At 46.6% G+C, this 11,085-nt stretch overlaps 1 long non-coding RNA gene across 1 annotated transcript in view; it reads right to left on the bottom strand.

Moving 5' to 3' along the window:
• Positions 1-1,455: 1,455 nt before the first annotated feature.
• The window catches only part of LOC123994203, a 33,294-nt gene continuing 23,664 nt past the window's right edge, over positions 1,456-11,085 (bottom strand). The window contains exon 3 of the long non-coding RNA XR_006831597.1: positions 1,456-1,508. This is a non-coding gene — a long non-coding RNA (uncharacterized LOC123994203). The remainder of the gene's footprint in view (positions 1,509-11,085) is intronic.

Below are 11,085 nucleotides of genomic sequence, written 5' to 3'. Positions count from 1 at the left end.
TTACCCACCTCATGTGCTGCTTGCTTTTCAAAGTGAAAGCGGTGATGCTCATTTCAGTAGAAGTTGTCCTCAACTCAGTGGGTTGTTAAATGAGGAAGCAGCCTCCCGGACTACACACCACAATCAACAACAATACAACACACCTGGCCTGTGTGCAATTACGTGAATCAATCCTTAAAGGTACTTCGTGGAACATCCCTGGACTAGGCAACACTCCAAATGTGTCCAACAGTTAATGTGATTATTACCTTGTGTTCTGATAAGACGTTCTAATGCGGAATCATAAACATTCCAACCGGAGCATTCCACAGGCTGTTCTGTTTCACTTCTTCTGTAGGTCCAGAGGACAATCACCAGGCACATGGTAGTAGTCGATTACGGTTAGATGTCCAGAACTTTCCATAAAGCAGGAGCACTCGTAGATTTTTCGACTACCAGGGTGTGGTCTTCAAATGTTTTACGTGAAGTACACAAGTACGTCATTAGAGAGTCAAATCATGGACTCCATAGAGGATAGGTTATATCTAGGTTGCATCCCAAATGGGACGCCTATTCCTTATATAGTTCAGATTGTGCTCTGGTCAAAAGCTGTGCACTATGTAGGGATTAGGGTGTCATTTGGGACGTAAGGCCTTTACCGGAGAGATTCTTACCGTAAATCCATGTCATGTTTCTGACACCTCCTTGGTCCTGTGTGAATTACAGGCAGATGAACAGAAAGTCTACGATGTGACCTTCCTGTACTGGTGTGCTCTGTTCAAATCAAATCAAATCAAATCAAATTTATTTATATAGCCCTTCGTACATCAGCTGATTTCTCAAAGTGCTGTACAGAAACCCAGCCTAAAACCCCAAACAGCAAACAATGCAGGTGTAAAAGCACGGTGGCTAGGAAAAACTCCCTAGAAAGGCCAAAACCTAGGAAGAAACCTAGAGAGGAACCGGGCTATGTGGGGTGGCCAGTCCTCTTCTGGCTGTGCCGGGTAGAGATTATAACAGAACATGACCAAGATGTTCAAATGTTCATAAATGACCAGCATGGTCAAATAATAATAAGGCAGAACAGTTGAAACTGGAGCAGCAGCACAGTCAGGTGGACTGGGGACAGCAAGGAGCCATCATGTCAGGTAGTCCTGGGGCACGGTCCTAGGGCTCAGGTCCTCCGAGAGAGAGAAAGAAAGAGAGAATTAGAGAGAGCATATGTGGGGTGGCCAGTCCTCTTCTGGCTGTGCCGGGTGGAGATTATAACAGAACGTGGCCAAGATGTTCAAATGTTCATAAATGACCAGCATGGTTGAATAATAGTAAGGCAGAATAGTTGAAACTGGAGCAGGAGCATGGCCAGGTGGACTGGGGACAGCAAGGAGTCCTCATGTCAGGTAGTCCTGGGACATGGTCCTAGGGCCCAGGCCAGTTGAAACTGGAGCAGCAGCATGGCCAGGTGGACTGGGGACAGCAAGGAGTCATCAAGTCAGGTAGTCCTGGGGCATGGTCCTAGGGCTCAGGTCCTCTGAGAGAGAGAAAGAAAGAGAGAAGGAGAGAATTAAAGAACGCACACTTAGATTCACACAGGACACCTGAATAGGACAGGAGAAGTACTCCAGATAAACAAACTGACCCTAGCCCCCCGACACATAAACTACTGCAGCATAAATACTGGAGGCTGAGACAGGAGGGGTCAGGAGACACTGTGGCCCCATCCGAGGACACCCCCGGACAGGGCCAAACAGGAAGGATATAACCCCACCCACTTTGCCAAAGCACAGCCCCCACACCACTAACATCTCTGTTGTCCTGTGACAGGAAGCCTTAAGGACTGACTACACCATGGCCATTGTAGAGGAAGTTCACAGTAACCACATGAGTGTTTATGAAGTTCCTGATTTGTATAAGTAATATTTTCTAAAAAGTATAATTGTAAGAAAATGGGAATGGGATAGAGGTTTTGACCAGTTCATTTTCTGGTTTAATTGAACAGACAGTGAGAGATGTTTGACAGTGGGAAGTTTGACAGTTAGAGATGTTTGACAGTGGGAAGTTTGACAGTGAGAGATGTTTGACAGTTAGAGATGTTTAACAGTGGGAATTTTGACAGTGAGAGATGTTTGACAGTGAGAGATGTTTGACAGTTGGAAGATTGACAGTGAGAGATGTTTGACAGTGAGAGATGTTTGACAGTGAGAGATGTTTGATAGTTGGAAGTTTGACAGAGATGTTTGACAGTGAGAGATGTTTGACAGTGAGAGATGTTTGATAGTGAAAGATGTTTGACAGTGAGAGATGTTTGACAGTGAGAAATGTTTGACAGTGAGAGATGTTTAACAGTTGGAAGTTTGACAGTGAGAGATGTTTGACAGTGAGAGATGTTTGACAGTTGGAAGTTTGACAGTGAGAGATGTTTGACAGTGAGAGATGCGTGACAGTTGGAAGTTACACAGTGAGAGATGTTTGACAGTGAGAGATGTTTGACAGTGAGAGATGTTTGACAGTGAGAGATGTTTGACAATTGGAAGTTACACAGTGAGAGATGTTTGACAGTGAGAGATGTTTGACAGTGAGAGATGTTTGACAATTGGAAGTTACACAGTGAGAGATGTTTGACAGTGAGAGATGTTTGACAGTTGGAAGTTACACAGTGAGAGATGTTTGAAAGTGAGAGATGTTTGACAGTGAGAGATGTTTGACAGTGAGAGATGTTTGACAATTGGAAGTTACACAGTGAGAGATGTTTGACAGTGAGAGATGTTTGACAGTTGGAAGTTTGACAGTGAGAGAAGTTTGACAGTGAGAGATGTTTGACAGTGAGAGATGTCTAACAGTGAGAGATGTTTGACAGTTGGAAGTTTGACAGTGTCAAAGAGCAGTTGGCCATATTTAACCCCAGGCCTTGAAAACTCCCACAGAGCTGAACACCACACAAGGGTTAAACATTTGGATCACACATTTTTTTAAATCTCAATTGACCCCCTTTTTAAGATCCTTGACCATCTTCTATTTTAGAGGTGAACACCAAATATCTGTCTATAGACACGGTGATTATATAACACACGGTCAATGTTCTAGAACACGAAACAGGACATTGGAACAGTACAGCAGCCAGCTTCACCTCAAAGAACCCTGGGTAACAGTGGAACTTCTGACTCGGCTGCCCCTGTGTTATCATTCACTAACATACACTACAGTGACCTGATGAGATCCCAAGGGTAGGTAGGGGCTGTGGTGTTCTTATAAAGCCACAGAGATATTGTAAGCAGAAGTGTTGTTTATGATCATGTGCCATTGGTCTGGCTTTAGCAGACGTTCATACGTATATTTTTATAACCCGGAAGTACACCATAGTAGGGTGAGTTAGGTCGGTAGAAGGCTCATTGTCCTAACTACAGCAATATTATGTTCTCTCCTATCAGAGATTCTGTAATTCAATGAAGATGTTAAATCTCCTGACATACCCGTTATTGTTTTGATCCAAAAGTGTCCTTGTAAGAGAGTTTGTCACAATTAGCAATGTACCGTTGCCCTAGCACAGGCATTTAAAAAAGTAAGGAATTGCATTTCAACACACTCTGTTGTAGCTTAAAAGTGCTGAATGTTCTGTCCTGACATAGCTTTTACTGTTTTGATTCCTAATATGTTGAGTGAAGAGGACACTGGTCTGGTGTGGAAGATGATGATGATGATTGGGGGCGTTATACGTCTTCTGAGGACAAGAGAAGCGTGATGAGGGGGTTGTGTTGCAAGGCAGAGAGATCTTGATATAGGACGGATTTGCACTAGGCTGTATGGTATATGTGTGTGTGTGTGTGCGTCAGCGAGTGTGTGTGTGTGCGTGTGTTGTGTGTGTGTGTGTGTAATGTGCTGTAGACAGCGTCTTATCTACTGAACGTACTGACCTCAACGCAGAAGGTCATGTGTAATGTCCCTGTTAAAAACGTTCTTTTTTTTCCAGAAGTCAACAATGCAAAGCCAGAACGTCACAACAACACGAGGGCACAGCTTGATTATGATCTGGACACTATTCATGCATCTCAAATGGCACCCTATTCCCTATTTACTATGTCCCTAGGGATAGGGCCCTGGTCAAAAGGAGTGCACTAACTAGAGAATAGGGTGCTATTTGGAACACAGTAATGTTTTTTAATGCTGCCTCAACAACTGCTGGCATCCAAAAACAAACAAAGTTTTGTTCACACCAGACAAGGAAACGTTACGTAAGAGTCTGCATCCAGTGACGTATAAACACTGTTTTTAGTCCCTCAACGGTTTATTAAGAACGACTTGCTCCGATTGGTATGATTGCACATTTGCACATTTGCACGCAAAATAATATGTGCTAGAAGTGAAGTAACCACATTTGTTAAATTGTTAGGACAGCCTCAGTGTTAGGACAGCCTCAGTGTTAGGACAGCCTCAGTGTTAGGACAGCCTCAATGTTAGGACAGCCTCAGTGTTAGGACAGCCTCAGTGTTAGGACAGCCTCAGTGTTCACAGCATTGTGTGACAGACAACACTACTCCCCTAACCCTAAACCATCCAGGAGGCTGAGACTTATTCCTTACAGAGGCCTAAACCAGGAGGCTGAGACTTATTCCTTACAGTGGCCTAAACCAGGAGGCTGAGACTTATTCCTTACAGAGGCCTAAACCAGGAGGCTGGGACTTATTCCTTACAGTGGCCTAAACCATGCAGGAGGCTGGGACTTATTCATTACAGTGGCCTAAACCAGGAGGCTGAGACTTATTCCTTACAGTGGCCTAAACCAGGAGGCTGGGACTTATTCCTTACAGAGGCCTAAACCATGCAGGAGGCTGGGACTTATTCATTACAGTGGCCTAAACCAGGAGGCTGGGACTTATTCCTTACAGTGGCCTAAACCAGGAGGCTGGGACTTATTCCTTACAGTGGCCTAAACCAGGAGGCTGAGACTTATTCATTACAGAGGCCTAAACCAGGAGGCTGGGACTTATTCCTTACAGTGGCCTAAACCATGCAAGAGGCTGGGACTTATTCCTTACAGAGGCCTAAACCAGGAGGCTGGGACTTATTCCTTACAGTGGCCTAAACCATGCAGGAGGCTGGGACTTATTCATTACAGTGGCCTAAACCAGGAGGCTGAGACTTATTCCTTACAGTGGCCTAAACCAGGAGGCTGGGACTTATTCCTTACAGAGGCCTAAACCATGCAGGAGGCTGGGACTTATTCCTTACAGTGGCCTAAACCAGGAGGCTGAGACTTATTCATTACAGAGGCCTAAACCAGGAGGCTGGGACTTATTCCTTACAGTGGCCTAAACCATGCAGGAGGCTGGGACTTATTCCTTACAGTGTAAGGGATTTCCTCCTCTCCCTCCACCCTGTCTCACTGTCCTCCCTCCACCCTGTCTCCCTGTCCTCCCTCCACCCTGTCTCACTGTCCTCCCTCCACCCTGTCTCCCTGTCCTCCCTCCACCCTGTCTCCCTGTCCTCCCTCCACCCTGTCTCACTGTCCTCCCTCCACCCTGTCTCACTGTCCTCCCTCCACCCTGTCTCACTGTCCTCCCTCCACCCTGTCTCCCTGTCCTCCCTCCACCCTGTCATACTGTCCTCCCTCCACCCTGTCTCACTGTCCTCCCTCCACCCTGTCTCACTGTCCTCCCTCCACCCTGTCTCACTGTCCTCCCTCCACCCTGTCTCACTGTCCTCCCTCCACCCTGTCTCACTGTCCTCCCTCCACCCTGTCTCACTGTCCTCCCTCCACCCTGTCTCACTGTCCTCCCTCCACCCTGTCTCACTGTCCTCCCTCCACCCTGTCCCTGTCCCTCCACCCTGTCCTGTCCTCCCTCCACCCTGTCTTACTGTCCTCCCTCCACCCTGTCTCACTGTCCTCCCTCCACCCTGTCTCACTGTCCTCCCTCCACCCTGTCTCATGTCCCTCCTGGAGACTCCCTTTCCATGACGTCCTACTCCTGCTAGAAATCCCTAACATAGCAAACTCAGTCAACATCACCATAATCAGCTGTTTTCATTTATTATTAGACTCCAATGTATTTCTTTCTTACTTTGATAAAAACAGATCATAGTCAAATAGAGAGAGAGGCACAGAGAGAGAGAGAGGCAGAGAAAGAGAGGCAGAGAGAGAGAGAGAGAGAGAGAGAGAGAGAGAGAGAGAGAGAGAGAGAGAGAGAGAGAGAGAGAGAGAGAGAGAGAGGAGAGAGGAGAGAGAGAGAGAGAGAGAGAGAGGAGAGCAGAGAGAGAGAGAGAGAGAGAGAGAGAGAGAGAGAGAGAGAGAGAGAGAGAGAGGCAGAGATAGAGGGAGAGAGGCAGAGAAAGAGAGAGGGGGGAGAGAGAGAGAGAGAGAGATGTTTCTAAATTAGTGTTCAGTTAATTTCCACAACTTTATGATCTTAATGTAGTTTGGGAGAGAGAGACACAATGACGCGGTGACCAGTGGAGGCTGCTGAGGGGAGGACGACTCATAATAATGTCTGGAACGGACGAAATGGAATGGCATCAAACACCTGGAACCCAGGTGTTTGATGTATTGGATATCATTCCACTAATTCCGCTCCAGCCATTACAACAAGCTCGTCTTCCCCAACTAAGGTGTCACCAGCCACCTGTAGCGGAGCCAGACAAAGGGCGGGGCTAGCACCAAGACACCATGTAAACTTGTGAACTCGCACTGTACGCTTGACTCAGCCAGTGTTCCAGATGCAAATCAGGCTAACCGTGGTGGCACGCAAGACAAGCAACCCGGGCACGATGCCAGCTACAGTCTCTGGCTTCACGACAACACAGTGGGTGTGAGTCCCATGCGGGACCCTATGTCCTTTATAGTGCACTACTTTTCCCCCTGGAGGACTAAAAGGGGAATAGGGTGCCATTTGGGACGAAGTTACGGTGTGCCAGTTTCCAGTGTTGACGAGGTCAGGACACTTCTTCTTCCTCACTCAGCAGGTTTACTTGGAGAGATTTTCTCTATTGAGGGGAACAGAAAAAAAAAGAACATTCCCCTCCACCCTGTCTTACTGTCCTCCCTCCACCCTGTCTTACTGTCCTCCCTCCACCCTGTCTTACTGTCCTCCCTCCACCCTGTCTCACTGTCCTCCCTCCACCCTGTCTTACTGTCCTCCCTCCACCCTGTCTCACTGTCCTCCCTCCACCCTGTCTCACTGTCCTCCCTCCACCCTGTCTTACTGTCCTCCCTCCACCCTGTCTCACTGTCCTCCCTCCACCCTGTCTCACTGTCCTCCCTCCACCCTGTCTTACTGTCCTCCCTCCACCCTGTCTTACTGTCCTCCCTCCACCCTGTCTCACTGTCCTCCCTCCACCCTGTCTTACTGTCCTCCCTCCACCCTGTCTTACTGTCCTCCCTCCACCCTGTCTTACTGTCCTCCCTCCACCCTGTCTCACTGTCCTCCCTCCACCCTGTCTCACTGTCCTCCCTCCACCCTGTCTTACTGTCCTCCCTCCACCCTGTCTTACTGTCCTCCCTCCACCCTGTCTCACTGTCCTCCCTCCACCCTGTCTTACTGTCCTCCCTCCACCCTGTCTTACTGTCCTCCCTCCACCCTGTCATACTGTCCTACCTCCACCCTGTCTTACTGTCCTCCCTCCACCCTGTCTCACTGTCCTCCCTCCACCCTGTCATACTGTCCTCCCTCCACCCTGTCTCACTGTCCTCCCTCCACCCTGTCTCACTGTCCTCCCTCCACCCTGTCTCACTGTCCTCCCTCCACCCTGTCATACTGTCCTCCCTCCACCCTGTCTTACTGTCCTCCCTCCACCCTGTCTTACTGTCCTCCCTCCACCCTGTCTTACTGTCCTCCCTCCACCCTGTCTCACTGTCCTCCCTCCACCCTGTCTCACTGTCCTCCCTCCACCCTGTCTCACTGTCCTCCCTCCACCCTGTCTCACTGTCCTCCCTCCACCCTGTCATACTGTCCTCCCTCCACCCTGTCTTACTGTCCTCCCTCCACCCTGTCTTACTGTCCTCCCTCCACCCTGTCATACTGTCCTCCCTCCACCCTGTCTCCCTGTCCTCCCTCCACCCTGTCAAACCGGTTTGCATAAGTATGTCAAAGTCAAAAGGAGTGAACTGTGAGGGACCCCGAAGTTTGCAGAATGGTTGTCTGTAAGAAAATGGGGGAGGGTCATGCTTTAAACATTTCAGTCAAGGAGAGGGTTTAGTCATTTATTTATTTTATTTTTTATCTCGTGCACGGGAGGGTCATGTACTTTGTATTTGATGACATGTCTATATTTCTCAGTGTTTTTTTAGAATGAGTTTCTTATTATGCTGTATATCGATGTGCGCCCAATGTCGCCCCTCATCTCTGATTCTCCCTTGGACGCATAATATCAATTACGCCTAGAGGTTATACAGTGTGTGTGGTCTCAATCAAGTGATTCATAGCCTAGAGGTTATACAGTGTGGTCTCAATCAAGTGATTCATAGCCTAGAGGTTATACAGTGTGGTCTCAATCAAGTGATTCATAGCCTAGAGGTTATACAGTGTGGTCTCAATCAAGTGATTCATAGCCTAGAGGTTATACAGTGTGGTCTCAATCAAGTGATTCGTAGCCTAGAGGTTATACAGTGTGGTCTCAATCAAGTGATTCATAGCCTAGAGGTTATACAGTGTGGTCTCAATCAAGTGATTCGTAGCCTAGAGGTTATACAGTGTGGTCTCAATCAAGTGATTCATAGCCTAGAGGTTATACAGTGTGGTCTCAATCAAGTGATTCATAGCCTAGAGGTTAAACAGTGTGGTCTCAATCAAGTGATTCATAGCCTAGAGGTTATACAGTGTGGTCTCAATCAAGTGATTCATAGCCTAGAGGTTATACAGTGTGGTCTCAATCAAGTGATTCGTAGCCTAGAGGTTATACAATGTGGTCTCAACCAAGTGATTCATAGCCTAGAGGTTATACAGTGTGGTCTCAATCAAGTGATTCATAGCCTAGAGGTTATACAGTGTGGTCTCAATCAAGTGATTCATAGCCTAGAGGTTATACAATGTGGTCTCAATCAAGTGATTCATAGCCTAGAGGTTATACAGTGGGGTCTCAATCAAGTGATTCATAGCCTAGAGGTTATACAGTGTGGTCTCAATCAAGTGATTCATAGCCTAGAGGTTAAACAGTGTGGTCTCAATCAAGTGATTCATAGCCTAGAGGTTATACAGTGTGGTCTCAATCAAGTGATTCATAGCCTAGAGGTTATACAGTGTGGTCTCAATCAAGTGATTCATAGCCTAGAGGTTATACAGTGCATTCAGAAAGTATTGACCTTTTCCACATTTTGTTACGTTGCAGCCTTATATTCTTAAAATTATGAAATAGTTCATCTTTCCCACCTACGTGACTAGTCTCCCAGTCCCTGCCGCTGAAAAACATTCCCACAGCACGATGCTGCCACCACGTAGGGAGGGTGCCAGGTTTCCTCCAGACGTGACACTTGTCATTCAGGCCAACGAGTATAATCTTGGTTTCATCAGACCAGAGAATCTTGTTTCTCATGGTCTGAGAGTCCTCTAAAATCTTGCTTTCGCTTATTCATTATGGGATATTGTGTGTAGATTGATGAGGAAAAAAAACATTTCATTAATCAATATTAGAATAAGGCTGTAAAGTAACAAAATGTGGAAAAAGTCAAGAGGTCTGAATAGTTTCCACTGTAGTCTATAAAGTGCACGGAGAAGCACAGAGCAAAGTAATATTTCTAAGATAGCTGCTGGGATGGTGTAAAAACAACTAGGCTGCAAAGGATATTCCAGCCCCAGCCTGCACTGCTTCTGCTGATCAAAACGTTTTGTTTTGTTCGCTGCTGTCGACAGCAGTTCAGCGGGGAGGTTTCTTTCAGAAAAGATTTTGTTCAGTTTGAGGAGGACCGGAGGTCAATTGTTATAGCTCTGCTACTACTATAATAGATTTGATTAAAAACAATATGTTTCTTGCCCATGATGTGTTTATCAGAGTCATTGATCTCACAACAAGACAGATTCGAGAAACTTACATTGTGGTGCTGAAACTTGAAGCAGCAGCCACAGCACATTCAATCGGGGTAGCCTAGTGGTTAGAGTGTAGAGGCGGCAGGGTAGCCTAGTGGTTAGAGTATAGAGGCGGCAGGGTAGCCTAGTGGTTAGAGAGTAGAGGCGACAGGGTAGCCTAGTGGTTAGAGTGTGGAGGCGGCAGGGTAGGCTAGTGGTTAGAGTGTAGAGCCGGCAGGGTAGCCTAGTGGTTAGAGTGTGGAGGCGGCAGGGTAGGCTAGTGGTTAGAGTGATGGACTAGTCACCAGAAGGTTGCAAGTTCAAACCCCTGAGCTGACAAGGTACAAATCTGTCGATCTGCCCCTGAACAGGCAGTTAACCTACTGTTCCTAGGCTGTCATTGAAAATAAGAATTTGTTCTTATTTTTTATTTATTTATTTCACCTTTATTTAACCAGGTAGGCAAGTTGAGAACAAGTTCTTATTTACAATTGCGACCTGGCCAAGATAAAGCAAAGCAGTTCGACAGATACAACGACACAGAGTTACACATGGAGTAAAACAAACATACAGTCAATAATACAGTATAAACAAGTCTATATACAATGTGAGCAAATGAGGTGAGAAGGAAGGTAAAGGCAAAAAAAGGCCATGGTGGCAAAGTAAATACAATATAGCAAGTAAAACACTGGAATGGTAGTTTTGCAATGGAAGAATGTGCAAAGTAGAAATAAAAATAATGGGGTGCAAAGGAGCAAAATAAATAAATAAATTAAATACAGTTGGGAAAGAGGTAGTTGTTTGGGCTAAATTATAGGTGGGCTATGTACAGGTGCAGTAATCTGTGAGCTGCTCTGACAGTTGGTGCTTAAAGCTAGTGAGGGAGATAAGTGTTTCCAGTTTCAGAGATTTTTGTAGTTCGTTCCAGTCATTGGCAGCAGAGAACTGGAAGGAGAGGCGGCCAAATAAATAATTGGTTTTGGGGGTGACTAGAGATATATACCTGCTGGAGCGTGTGCTACAGGTGGGAGATGCTATGGTGACCAGCGAGCTGAGATAAGGGGGGACATTACCTAGCAGGGTCTTGTAGATGACATGGAGCCAGTGGGTTTGGCGA

This window comes from Oncorhynchus gorbuscha, linkage group LG13, assembly GCF_021184085.1.
Source record: "Oncorhynchus gorbuscha isolate QuinsamMale2020 ecotype Even-year linkage group LG13, OgorEven_v1.0, whole genome shotgun sequence".
NCBI classification, from domain to species: Eukaryota; Metazoa; Chordata; class Actinopteri; order Salmoniformes; family Salmonidae; genus Oncorhynchus; species Oncorhynchus gorbuscha.
The sequence above is the reverse complement of the archived record's forward strand: the minus strand, read 5'-3'. Positions and strand labels throughout refer to the sequence as shown.